Here is an 11,900-nt window from a genome sequence, read left to right on the forward strand (position 1 = left end):
TCCCATTCAGCCTCAGGTCCTGCCTTGCCAGCTGTGTATGGACATCTTAACTTGGGTGATCCCTGGACGCTTACAATTTAAGAGCATAAGGGTGGCTCAAGTCACTTTCTCTAAGAGGCCTCCATTTCCCTGTCTTTGTCATGAGAAGATTGGACTGCAATAGCCTTTCACGTGCCTGCCAGCACTGTGTGGTAGGATAGAGCGCGTGTGGGCCTTGAAAACCAAAATGTCAGTGTTCATACCTGGCTCTGCTGTGTGACTGCAGGCAGGCCTCTGAGCTTTTTCGCCCTCATTTCTTTGCCTCTAAAATAGCTCTAGATAATGCCTCTTGGCCCCTGGTCCCTGTTATTACCCTCAGTTAACAACAGTGCTAATAACGAGTCACACTTACTGTTGGCTTTCTGTGAGCCAGGCTGTTCTCTAAGGATTTGGTGTATGCTAACTCAGCTCATTTTTTTTTAAATTATACTTTAAGTTCTAGGGTACATGTGCACAATGTGCAGGTTGGTTACATATGCACACTTGTGCCATGTTGGTGTGCTGCACCCATCAACCCGTCAGCACCCATCAATTCGTCATTTACATCAGGTGTAACTCCCAATGCCATCCTTCCCCCTCCCCCCTTCCCCCTCCCCATGATAGGCCCCAGTGTGTCATGTTCCCCTTCCCGAGTCCAAGTGATCTCATTGCTCAGTTCCCACCCATGAGTGAGAACATGAGATGTTTGGTTTTCTGTTCTTGCGAACTCATCTCATTCGTAAGAAAATCTCTGCGGAGCAGAAACTTTCCAGTTTCACTTTCACTGAGAGTGATCATGTGCCTTCCCAAGGCCACACAGCCAGCAAGTATTATGTCTGGGACTCGAACCCAGTAGTGAGAGCTCAGCTTCTATGGTTCTGTGTCCACGGTTCTCCCTCTGCAAGAGGGACACTGTAAGTGTCAGCTCCGTTGTATTCTCCTTTTCTCTTTCAGCTCAGCACACTCCTTAATTTGGTGTCCAAAGTAACGTCTACCTGCTCTTAATGTTTTCGGCCGGGTGCGGTGGCTCACGCCTGTAATCCCAGCACTTTGGGAGGCCAAGGTAGGCTGATCACCTGAGGTCAGGAGTTCGAGACCAGCCTGGTCAACATGGTGAAACCTTGTCTCTACTAAAAATACAAAGATTAGCCAGGCTTGGTGGCACGCACCTGTAATCCCAACTACTCAGGAGGCTGAGGCAGGGGAAGCGCTTGACCCCGGGAGGTCAAGGTTGCAGTGAGCCAAGATGGCGCCACTACACTCCAGCCTGGGCGACAGAGCGAGACTCCTTCTAAAACAAAAAAGTTTTGATAACTCTCCTCATCCCACACAGTCACCTGTGACTCCTGCCTTTTCTCCCAACCCTCTTTACTTCCATATTTCTTAGTGTTCCAGTTAGAGGGAACCACCTGTGCAAATGTCCTGTGGCAAGAGAGGGTACAGAGGGAGGATGAAGAGAGGGAACAACACAGTGGCTGCCTCCAGGCAGGCTGAGCTTGATGAACCAATAGGACCCAGACCATCTGAGCTTTGAGTTCTTTCTGCATGCTAACAAAAACAAGAAACTTCTGAAGCATTTTAAGTGAAAGAGTGACATGATCCAGGCTATCTTTTAAAAACCGTTTTCATCCTGCTAGAAGCCTTTCGAGGAGCCAGCAGGGCCTTCCTATTCTGAGCCAAAGTTTTTCTGCCTCATATTCAAGGCCTCTGTCCAGCATCCAACTGGGACATATGTCTGGGTTGGGGGCAGGGTGAAGGGCTTCCCGGGTGGGTGGATGGGATATGTAGTGAAAGACCGTTTCATTCCAAGTCCACAGGCCTGAGCACCCATCTCCAATGAGCTCTTTCACTCCTAACGCACAGCCCCTCACCTGTTCTCTGCTTTCAAATGGCCCTTTGCCTCCTTCGACAGATCTCTAAACTTTATTTCTTTCCAATGAACCTTGTGAAGTCCTTCTCACCCTTTCTGATGAACTCTGGCCTCTATGTTATCAGAGATTTCTACATCCAGCTATGCTATGCTGACAAAGATGTTTCCTGAGCATCTATTAAGTGCCAGGTGCTGTGCGAGACTCTGGTGATCAGGACACATAGCTCTGCCTGCAAGGCACTCACAGTCTAATGCTGGGGGCAGAATCAGTCATGTAAGCAGGTGACTATGGCACACCCAGAGGAAGATGCATGGCATGGTGAAGTTCAAAGAAGGGAGAGATGCTTCCGCTGGGTGGGCAGGGGAGGGATGAAGATCAGTATGGTCATGTCATAGTGAAGCTGGGACTGGACTCAGGCCTCATGGGCAGATGGGGACGGTCACACATTTCAGGAAGGGCACTCTAGATGTAGGCAATGGCGGGAGCCAAGGCCACGAGGCAAGGAAAGCATAGCTTTCTACAGGGCTAGGGGAGTTGATTGTATGGGGGGAGGACTCATGGGTGTGGGATCATGAGAGGCAAGCCTGATGAGGTGAGGGACAGGGCCCTTCAGAGAAAATTACCACTCTGGTTTCAATCAGAGCTATCCTGGTATACTAAGCATTTGTTTTTTTTTGTTTTTTTGTTTTTTTTTTAATTATACTTTAAGTTCTAGGGTACATGTGCATGACGTTTATATCATGTATAACTCCCCAATGCAATCCCTCCCTCCTCCCCCCTCCCCATGATAGGCCCCAGTGTGTGATGTTCCCCTTCCCGAGTCCAAGTGATCTCATTGTTCAGTTCCCACCTATGAGTGAGAACATGCGGTGTTTGGTTTTCTCTTCTTGTGATAGTTTGCTAAGAATGATGGTTTCGAGCTGCATCCATGTCCCTACAAAGGATGCAAACTCATCCTTTTTTATGGCTGCATAGTATTCCATGGTGTATATGTGCCACATTTTCTTAATCCAGTCTGTCACAGATGGACATTTGGGTTGATTCCAAGTCTTTGCTACTGTGAATAGTGCCGCAATAAACATACGCATTTGAGCTCCTACAAGGCAGGGTCTAGCCACTACTCCGCTTATAAACAGGTCAGCGCCTAGAACTGTGATCTGAACAGCGTGGATGCTCAGAGATGCTGAAAGCATTTCATGGGCTCTGCCTCATGTCCCTTTAGGAGGCAGAAGAACTGGGGCTGAGGACTGGTGGTTGGGCGTGGAATGTTCATTTTCTCTGCCTTTCTTCAGGCCATTCCCTTGCTTCTTCCCATCGGTCACTTCCAAATCTCCATCTTCAAGTTCCAACTCAAAAGCTACTCTGCCCTAATGCCTTCTCAGAAACCCAGCTGGAAAGCACTGCTGCTTCTTTGGCACCTGGGAGCCTCCTTAGAACGGTCCCTTGTGTCTCCTGCACCCCTGAGCAATCCCACCCCACTCAGTATGTGTCTGTGCAGCAGCCCATCCCACCTTTCAGAGTGAAAGGTTTTTAAGCATCTCTCAGCACCTCTTCCCTTCCTGACCTCCTCCAGGACCCTAACACAGCAACCGCCCCATATTACATGCACAAGAGTGCAAGCTGCCTGAGACGGTCACCTTAAAAAGAGTCCACACTCCTTCCTGGGACCCAGGAGCAGTGTGCAAGAGGTGGTGTGAGGTCATGGGTGGGGCCTGGGACGGCCTCTGGCATGAACTGGGGCTACACTTACCTGACTCTGTGCCTACTTGGCATCTGCCTGTGCCCTCAGGAAAAGCCTGTATCATGATGGCTGAGTGCTGTTAAGAAGGAGTAAAGCATGCTCTATTCACCTGACTCCCAGCACGGTCAAACCTGCAACCACTGCTCTGAATCACCCAGGAAGGCCCCGCCTCTACCTTGTTTTTTTGACCTCTCCTTCGTGTGCATTCAAAGCACCAGGAGCAAGGCCGGGCGTGGTGTCTCACACCTAAAATCCCAGCACTTTGGGAGGCTGAGGCGGCCGGATCATGAGGTCAGGAGTTTGAGACCAGCCTGGCCAACATGGTGAAACCCCATCTCTCCTAAAACACAAAACATTAGCCGGGCATGGTGGTGCGTGCCTGTAGTCCCAACTACTCGGGAGGCTGAGGCAGGGGAATCACTTTTGGACCCGGGAGACAGAGGTTGCAGTGAACTGAGATCATGCCACTGCACTCCAGCCTGGGTGACAGAGCGAGACTCCATCTCAAAAAAACAAAACAAAACAAAAAAACACAGGCACCAGGAGCCAAAAATATAGATGCCAGGGTGCTGGAAGAGTTTAGTGGGGATGTGAGCAGAGGGAACCTCTTTCTTGGTAGGATTTTGGGGTACATAGTTTTTTTCCTCTGAGGCAGATTCTCTTCACTCCAGATTGGGTGCCGTGAGTCATAGGAAGGCATCTCTCTCTGATGACTTACAAACATCTCAACTCATTCTTTGCTTCTCAAAATTGGGGTGAGCTATCAAACGGCTTTATAGGGTATTCATCGAGCATCTCTGTGTAGCCAGGGGTGTTGTTGAGGCTTTAGGGTTTACCACAGGATTACAGCCCCAGCCTACCATCCAAGCTTCAACTCCAAGTGCACCTGCCATGCCTCAGTGCCCTGGACAAGGCCCGCAGCAACCACGTGGGGCTGCTATCTTTTCCCACTCTGCGTGCAAAGTCCCACTACCAGCCAGGTTCTACTCAAGCTGTTCCCTCCACCTGGAATCCTCTTCCACCCCCTCCATCTGCTTATTAAATCCCCATTATCCTACTTATTCTAAGGAATCCTGCCTATCCTCTCGTAAGGCCCAGCTCTAAGTTAACTGTCACCGGGAGACCATACAGTTTCTCCCAGTCAGAACTCTACTGCCCCCACCACCTCTCTCATGGCAGAGTTCTGTGTCCCCCTCCAGGCACCGTCTGGAGTCTCTAGTAAAGACTCTTTCACATACAGATGACTTTTCAGTGCTGTGAAGACAGACACCAATACCCCAGAGATGAGGAGACCCAAGTGCTGGTCTAGTCTGAACCTTGGACCCAAGGTCTTCATCTTTAGCCTGTTTTCCCATCTGCGGACGAGAGGCTTGTCCACAGTAGGATTCCCAATCTGGATTCTGCCTAATCCTGTCTCCTGGAGCACCTGTTCAAAATACACCAGGTCTTCTCCCAGGCTGATGAAAGTAGACTCTCAGAGGGTAGAGCTTTCCATCTATATTTTTAAAAAGCTTCCCAGCTGGGCGTGGTGGCTCATGCCTATAATCCAAGCACTTTGGGAGGCTGAGGCGGGCGGATCACCTGAAGTCAGGAGTTCAAGACCAGCCTAGCCAACATAGACAAACCCCATCTCTACTAAAAACACATAAAAATATTAGCCGGGTATGGTGGCACATGCCTGTAGTCCCAGCTCCTCGGGAGGCTGAGACGGGAGAATCGCTTAAACCCGGGAGGCAGAGGTTGCGGTGAGCTGAGATCGTGCCATTGCACTCCAGCCTGGGAAACAAGAGCGAAACCCCTGTCTCAAAAAAAAAAAAAACTTTGGGAGGCCGAGACGGGCGGATCACGAGGTCAGGAGATCGAGACCATCCTGGCTAACACGGTGAAACCCCGTCTCTACTAAAAAACACAAAAAACTAGCCAGGAGAGGTGGCGGGCACCTGTAGTCCCAGCTACTCGGGAGGCTGAGGCAGGAGAATAGCGTGAACCCGGGAGGCGGAGCTTGCAGTGAGCTGAGATCCGGCCACTGCAGTCCAGCCTGGGTGACAGAGCAAGACTCCGTCTCAAAAAAAAAAAAGAAATCTTCCCAGGCAACTTGTACGTAGTCTGCCTGGTGCTCCTTTCAGGACTAGGAGTAGCACCTAGAGGGTTCCTAAAATCCTACAAGAATCCTGTGGTTCTTTGAATGATCTTTTCTCTGCTTCATTTGATGCTCCCTGGAATAAACTACATCAAAAGCACCACCATGGGTACAACTTCCCTGCTTGAATGAGAAAACCCTGGGTCATGACTAGGTCTCATGTCTCTCAAAGGTCTACCGTGTTTTGTGGAACTTTCGGATGGTTGGAAACACATAATGATAACCAACCCATTTGTATTAGTCAGCTTGGGTTGACCTAACAAAACACCACAGACCAGGTGGCTTAAAAACCAGAAATTTATTGCTCACAGTTCTGAAGCCTGAGATGTCCAAGATCAAGGTGCTGGTCAATTTGGTAATGAGTGAAGCCTTCCTTCCTGGCTTGCAGCCGGTGGCCTTCTTACTGTATCCCAACTGGGAAGAAAGAGAGCTCTGCTATTTCTTCTTCACCTTATATGGCCCCAGCCCTATCAGATTAGGGCTCCACCCTTCCGACCTCATTTAACCTTTATCACCACCTCCTCACAAGCGCTATCTCGGAAGACAGGCACACTGGAGGTTTGGGCTTCCATGTAAGTTTTAGGGAAGCACAAACTCAGTCCGTAATAACTCTATGCCTGAGGCTTTAGAGAAAGTCAAGCCGACCTAACAGGCAAATTGGTGTCCAGATAAATTCTATTACCTATTTTCCCCAATAAGTTCTTGATTGAGACTCACAATTCAGGAAGGCAGTGGCTGCTTCCTCCCCATGGTGGTGCAGGCTCCATGTGGCACTCAGTGTGCCCTCCTGGGATGCTTTTGGACAGGTTTCAGGGTGCTTCTGGCTTGTTCCTATCTATTTCTCCAGCTGGATTTCCAACTGTTCTGCCAGTCCTATGACCACTCCCATTTCTTGCAAATGAAATGTCTTTTCTACCTGAGTCAGTTAGCATGGGTTTCTACTGCTTGCAACTCAGGCCTTGCTGACACATACATCATGCAGGGAATGATTGAAGGAGCTGCAAGCATTTAATCTGAAGCAGGAAAGTCTCCAGGAATTGCCCACTTATCTACAGATACCTGAAGGGCTATTGTAAGAGAAACAGGCTGCTTCTATGTGGCTTCAGAAGGCAACGCTGGACCCACAAGGAGAGCTTTAGGGAGAACTATTTCAACTCAACACAAGACAGAAGCTTCCGAACTAGTCCTCCAGAACATGGTGCTGAGGGATGAAGTGAGCTTGCTCCTGTCACTGTGTAGGAGTAGTGGATGCTGGACCTTTTTGTCAAGGATGCTGTATAGAAACGGTCTGTTTTGACACACAGACCAATAGAACAGAGTAGAGATCTCAGAAATAAGACCACACATCTACAACCATCTGATCTTCAACAAACCTGACAAAGACAAACAATGGGGAAAGGATTCCCTATTTCATAAATGGTGCTGGGAAAACTGGCTAGCCATATTCAGTAAACTGAAACTGGACCCCTTCCTTACACCTTATACAAAAATTAGCTCAGGATGGATTAAAGACTTAAATGTAAAACCCAAAACCATAAAAACCCTAAAAGAAAATCCAGGCAGTACCATTCAGGACATAGGCATGGGCAAAGATTTTATGATGAAATAAAAGCAATTGCAAAAAAAGCAAAAATTGACAAATAGCATCTAATTAAACTAAAGAGCTTTTGCACAGCAAAAGAAACTATCATCAAGAATGAACAGGCAAGCTACAGAATGAAAGAAAATTTTTGCAATCTACCCATCTGACAAAGGTCTAATATCCAGAATCTACAAGGAACTTAAAAAAATTTACAAGGAAAAAAACAATAAAAAAGTGGGCCAAGGACATGAATAGACACTTCTCAAAATACAACATTTATGCAGCCAACAAACATATGAAAAAAAGCTCAACATCACTGATCATTAGAGAAATGCAAATCAAAACCACAATGAGGTACCATCTCATGCCAGTCAGAATGGCAATTACTAAAAAGTTAAGAAACCACAGATGCTGGCAAGGCTGTGGAGAATTAGGAACACTTTGACACTGTTGGTGGGAATGTAAATCAGTTCAACCACTGTGGAAGACAGTGTGGTGATTCCTCAAGGATCTAGAACCAGAAATATCATTTGACCCAGCAATTCCATTACTGGGTATATACCCAAAGTAATATAAATCATTCTATTATAAAGATACATGCACACATATGTTTATTGCCATACTATTCATAATAGCAAAGACATGGAATCAACCCAAATGGCCAACAATGACAGATTGGATAAAGAAAATGTGGTACATATACACCATGGAATACTATACAGCCGTAAAAAGGAATGAGGTCACGTCCTTTGCGGGGACATGAAGCTGGAAGCGATCATTCTCAGAAAACTAACACAGGAACAGAAAACCAAACACTGCATATTCTCACTCATAAGTGGGAGCTGAACAATGAGATCACATGGAGAGAGGGAGGGAAACAACACACAGCAGGGCTTGTGGGGAGTGGGGAGGGAAAACATCACGATAAATAGCTACTGCATGTGGGGCTTAAAACCTAGGTGATGAGTTGATGGGTGCAGCAAACCACCATGGCACGTGTTTACCTATGTAACAAACACGTTCTGCACATGTGTCCCAGAACTTAAAATAAAATAAAAATTTAAAAAAGAAAGGATCTGTTTCCTTGATGAAGATGTCTCTGCTTTTAAGATGTATCTGCATTTTGAAATACATTTCAGTACAATTCACGCACAAAATCTTCCACTACAGGAAAGGAAAGGGAAGAGAAGGGAAGGGAACCATCTAATCTTTTGCTTATTGATTTTTGTAGTAGCAATTTTTATGATTATGAGAAGAAATTGTGAACCATGTGTAATGGAGAAAATTTGGTTACTAGAGGAAAACACGAAGTGGAAAATAAATACCACCTATAACCTACCACACATTTTGGCAAAAGTATTTCCAGTCCAGTCTTTTTATATCAATTGGATATGTAGGTTTTGGTAACAACTTTATTGAAATATAATTCACATACCACACAATTCACTGATTTCAATTGTACAACTCAATGGCTTTTACTATATTCACAGAGTTGTGCAACCAACCATTACTACAATACAATTTCAAATATATTCCCCACCCTCTCAAAGAAACCTCCATTCCCTGTCGCTGTCACCCCTTACTTCCCTCATCTCCTCCATCTCCAGCCCCAGGAAACCAAGAATCTACTTTGGGCTTGTATGGATTCGCCTATTCTGGATATTTCATATAAATTGAATCATATAATATGTGAGGTTTTTTTGAACCAGCTTCTTTTACTTAGTATAATATTTTCAAGGTTTATTTGTGTTGTAACATGAGTCCGCACCTCCTTTGTGTTGCTGAGTAATATTCTAGTGTTTGGGTATAACACAATTTTTAATCCACTCATCACTTGATAGACATTGGGACATTTGGGTTGTTTCCACTTTTTGGCTATTATGAATAATGTTACTATGAACTTTTGTGCACAGATTTTTGCATGGGTGTATGTTTTCATTTCTCTGGGTTATATACCTAGAAACAGAATAGAACGGACTTACGTGGTAACTCTATGTTTAACCTTTTGAGGAATTGCCAGACTGTTTTCCAAAGTCTCTCCACTATTTTACATTCCCACCAGCAGCGTTAGAGAATTCTGATTTCTCCACACCCTCACCAACAATTTTTATTATTTGTCTTTTTTACGATAGCCATCTAGTGTTATATAATTTCATTGCGGTTTTTATTTGCATTTCCCTGATAGCTCATGACTCATCTTTTCATGTGTTTATTGATCATTGTATATAGTCTTTGGAGAAATAGCTTTCAGACCTTTTGCCTTTCTTAAAAAAAAAAAAGAGAGAGAGAAAGGGTCTCTCTGTTGCTCAGGCTGGAGAGCAATGGTACTATCATAGCTCACAGTAACCTCAAACACCTAGGCTCAAGCGATCCTTCCACTTTAGCCTTCAGAGTAACTGGAACTATAGGCATGCAACAACATTCCTGCCTAAAAAGAAATTGATGAGGACTCCTGGGCTCAAGCAATTCTCCCGCCTCAGCCTCCCAAAGGGCTGGGATTACAGGTGTGAGCCACTGCACCCAGTCTTTTGCCCGTTTTCAGATTGTGTTCATTGTCTTTTTATTGTTGAGTTTTGAGAGTTATTTATATATTCTAGATACAAACCCCTTATCAGATATACGGTTTGCAAAATTTTTCTCCCATTCTTTTGGCTGTCTTTTATACTTTCTTGGTGGTGTTCTTAGAAACACAAATATTTTTAGTATCAATGAAATCCAACTTAACTATTTTTTTCTTTTGTTGCTCATGCTTTTGGAGTGATATCTTAGAAACCATTGCCTAATGCTAGGTCATTAAGATTTATCCCATCTTTTCTTTTAGGGGTTTTCATAATTTTAGCTTTACATTTGAGTCTTTGATCCATTTTAATTTAATTTTTGTGAAAGGCATGAGGAATGGGAAAATTTATCCCATGCCTCTCTCCTAGCTTCTGGCAGTTCTTGGCTTTTCTTGTAAATAAATCTTTCCAATCTCTGCCTCTGGCTTCACGTGGCTCTCTCCTGTGTATGTCTCTGTGTCTTCTCTTTTTCTGTCTCCATATCAGGATTTAAGGCCCACTCTAAATTCAGGATGATCTCATCTCACGATCTTTAACTTAATGACATCTGCAAAGACCCAACTTCCAAATAAAGTCACATTCACAGGTCCTAGGGGTTGGTACTTGGACGTATCTTTGGGGGGCACCACTCACACCTGTCCGTGGACTTCCTATGAGGATGGGTGAGGAGAAGATCTGTTACTTACTCACTCATCTGCTCGCTCCTCCAACAGCTATGCCAAAGGTCATAGGAGGATCCAGGGATATAATAATAAATTGGAGAGGATCCTTGCCCTGGAGAATATCACTATTTGGAAGGGCTTTGGGACATGAATAACAGAAACACAAAGAAAGGGTTGGTGAGAGCCATACGATTCGGAAGCTGCAGGACTAATGGAAGCAGACCAGAGAAGGAAGGGCTTTCAAAGCAGAGGCTGACATTGTCAGCAAAGGCAGGGGCTAGAGAGCAAAAATAGGTCAGGAATCCTTGCAACGGAGTTTGGCAGGAGTGTGGGGGTGTGGGGGAGAGAGAGAGACAAAGATAGAGAAGCAGTCACCCAGAAAACTCAGGCTCCAACTGCCATAGTTTCTTTTAGGATATGTGAGAGTGGGCTGGGGCATTTGCAGACCACTTATTCATACCTTCAGCAGCTTCCAAAACTGACCTGGTAGTCTAGAACTCCAGGTAGGGATCACCTTGAACTGAACCTGCAGCTAGAAGATGTGGGCTGACTATGAACTCCACATACCTTCACAGGTGATGTTATATGAACCCAGAACCAGTTGAGTTCCCCAATCCAGGCTCATACTAAAGCCAGTTCTGATCATCTCACTTCCTCATTTGGCAAGAAAATGCCTCTGTCGCAAACCAGTTGCTGAGCTTCATGTCTTTCATGCAAATTTTGCTACAAAATCCTGTCACAACAAACAGAACTGAGTTGCTCCTTGGAGCTCCATGAATGCAGATGGCAGGACTGTCTTACTTTTTGAGGTAGCAGTCATGGCAGTTGTCATGGGGTAGTATTGCTGCTCCAGAGCCCTGTGGCCAGGGTCCTGCTGAGGGCTCCACACAGAGGGGACAGGATGGTATGTAGACAGAAGGCTCTCACTGACTGGATCTTGGGACCCTTGAGATTCTGAGCCCAAGAGGTGACACCCCACCCCATTGGACCTTATCCACAGCCTCTCCCATGAAGAACAAAGGCTGGGGGCAAAGAGGAAAACAGATTAACAGCGTAAAAGCTCCCTGGGTCTTCAGCCAGGAACAGCAAGTTCCATACAAATTTACACACATGTGGCAGAAGCGTAACAATAAACAGTTGTATTGGGCTAGCTGCACCACTTCTGCCATGGAAGAACAGGCTCGGGAGCCAATCTCCTGGGAGGAGCCCTCTTTGGTGGAAATTTGGACACACAGGAAGAGCACATACTGGTGGGGCCTTGCTCCCTGCAGCACCATCTGGGTGAAAAGGAGGTCAGCATATGCAGTTTGGAGGCATGAAGTCACAGC

At 45.9% G+C, this 11,900-nt stretch overlaps 1 long non-coding RNA gene across 1 annotated transcript; it reads right to left on the reverse strand.

Moving 5' to 3' along the window:
• Positions 1–726: 726 nt before the first annotated feature.
• Positions 727–6,186, reverse strand: LOC117077938. The gene is made up of 3 exons (XR_004434873.1): positions 6,080–6,186; positions 3,640–3,706; positions 727–916 (listed from the first exon to the last, which is right to left on the reverse strand). It is a non-coding gene; the product is annotated as an uncharacterized LOC117077938 (long non-coding RNA).
• Between the last annotated feature and the right edge of the window lie 5,714 nt (positions 6,187–11,900).

This window comes from Trachypithecus francoisi, unplaced genomic scaffold (assembly GCF_009764315.1).
Source record: "Trachypithecus francoisi isolate TF-2019V2 unplaced genomic scaffold, Tfra_2.0 Lachesis_group0, whole genome shotgun sequence".
Lineage (NCBI taxonomy): Eukaryota > Metazoa > Chordata > Mammalia > Primates > Cercopithecidae > Trachypithecus > Trachypithecus francoisi.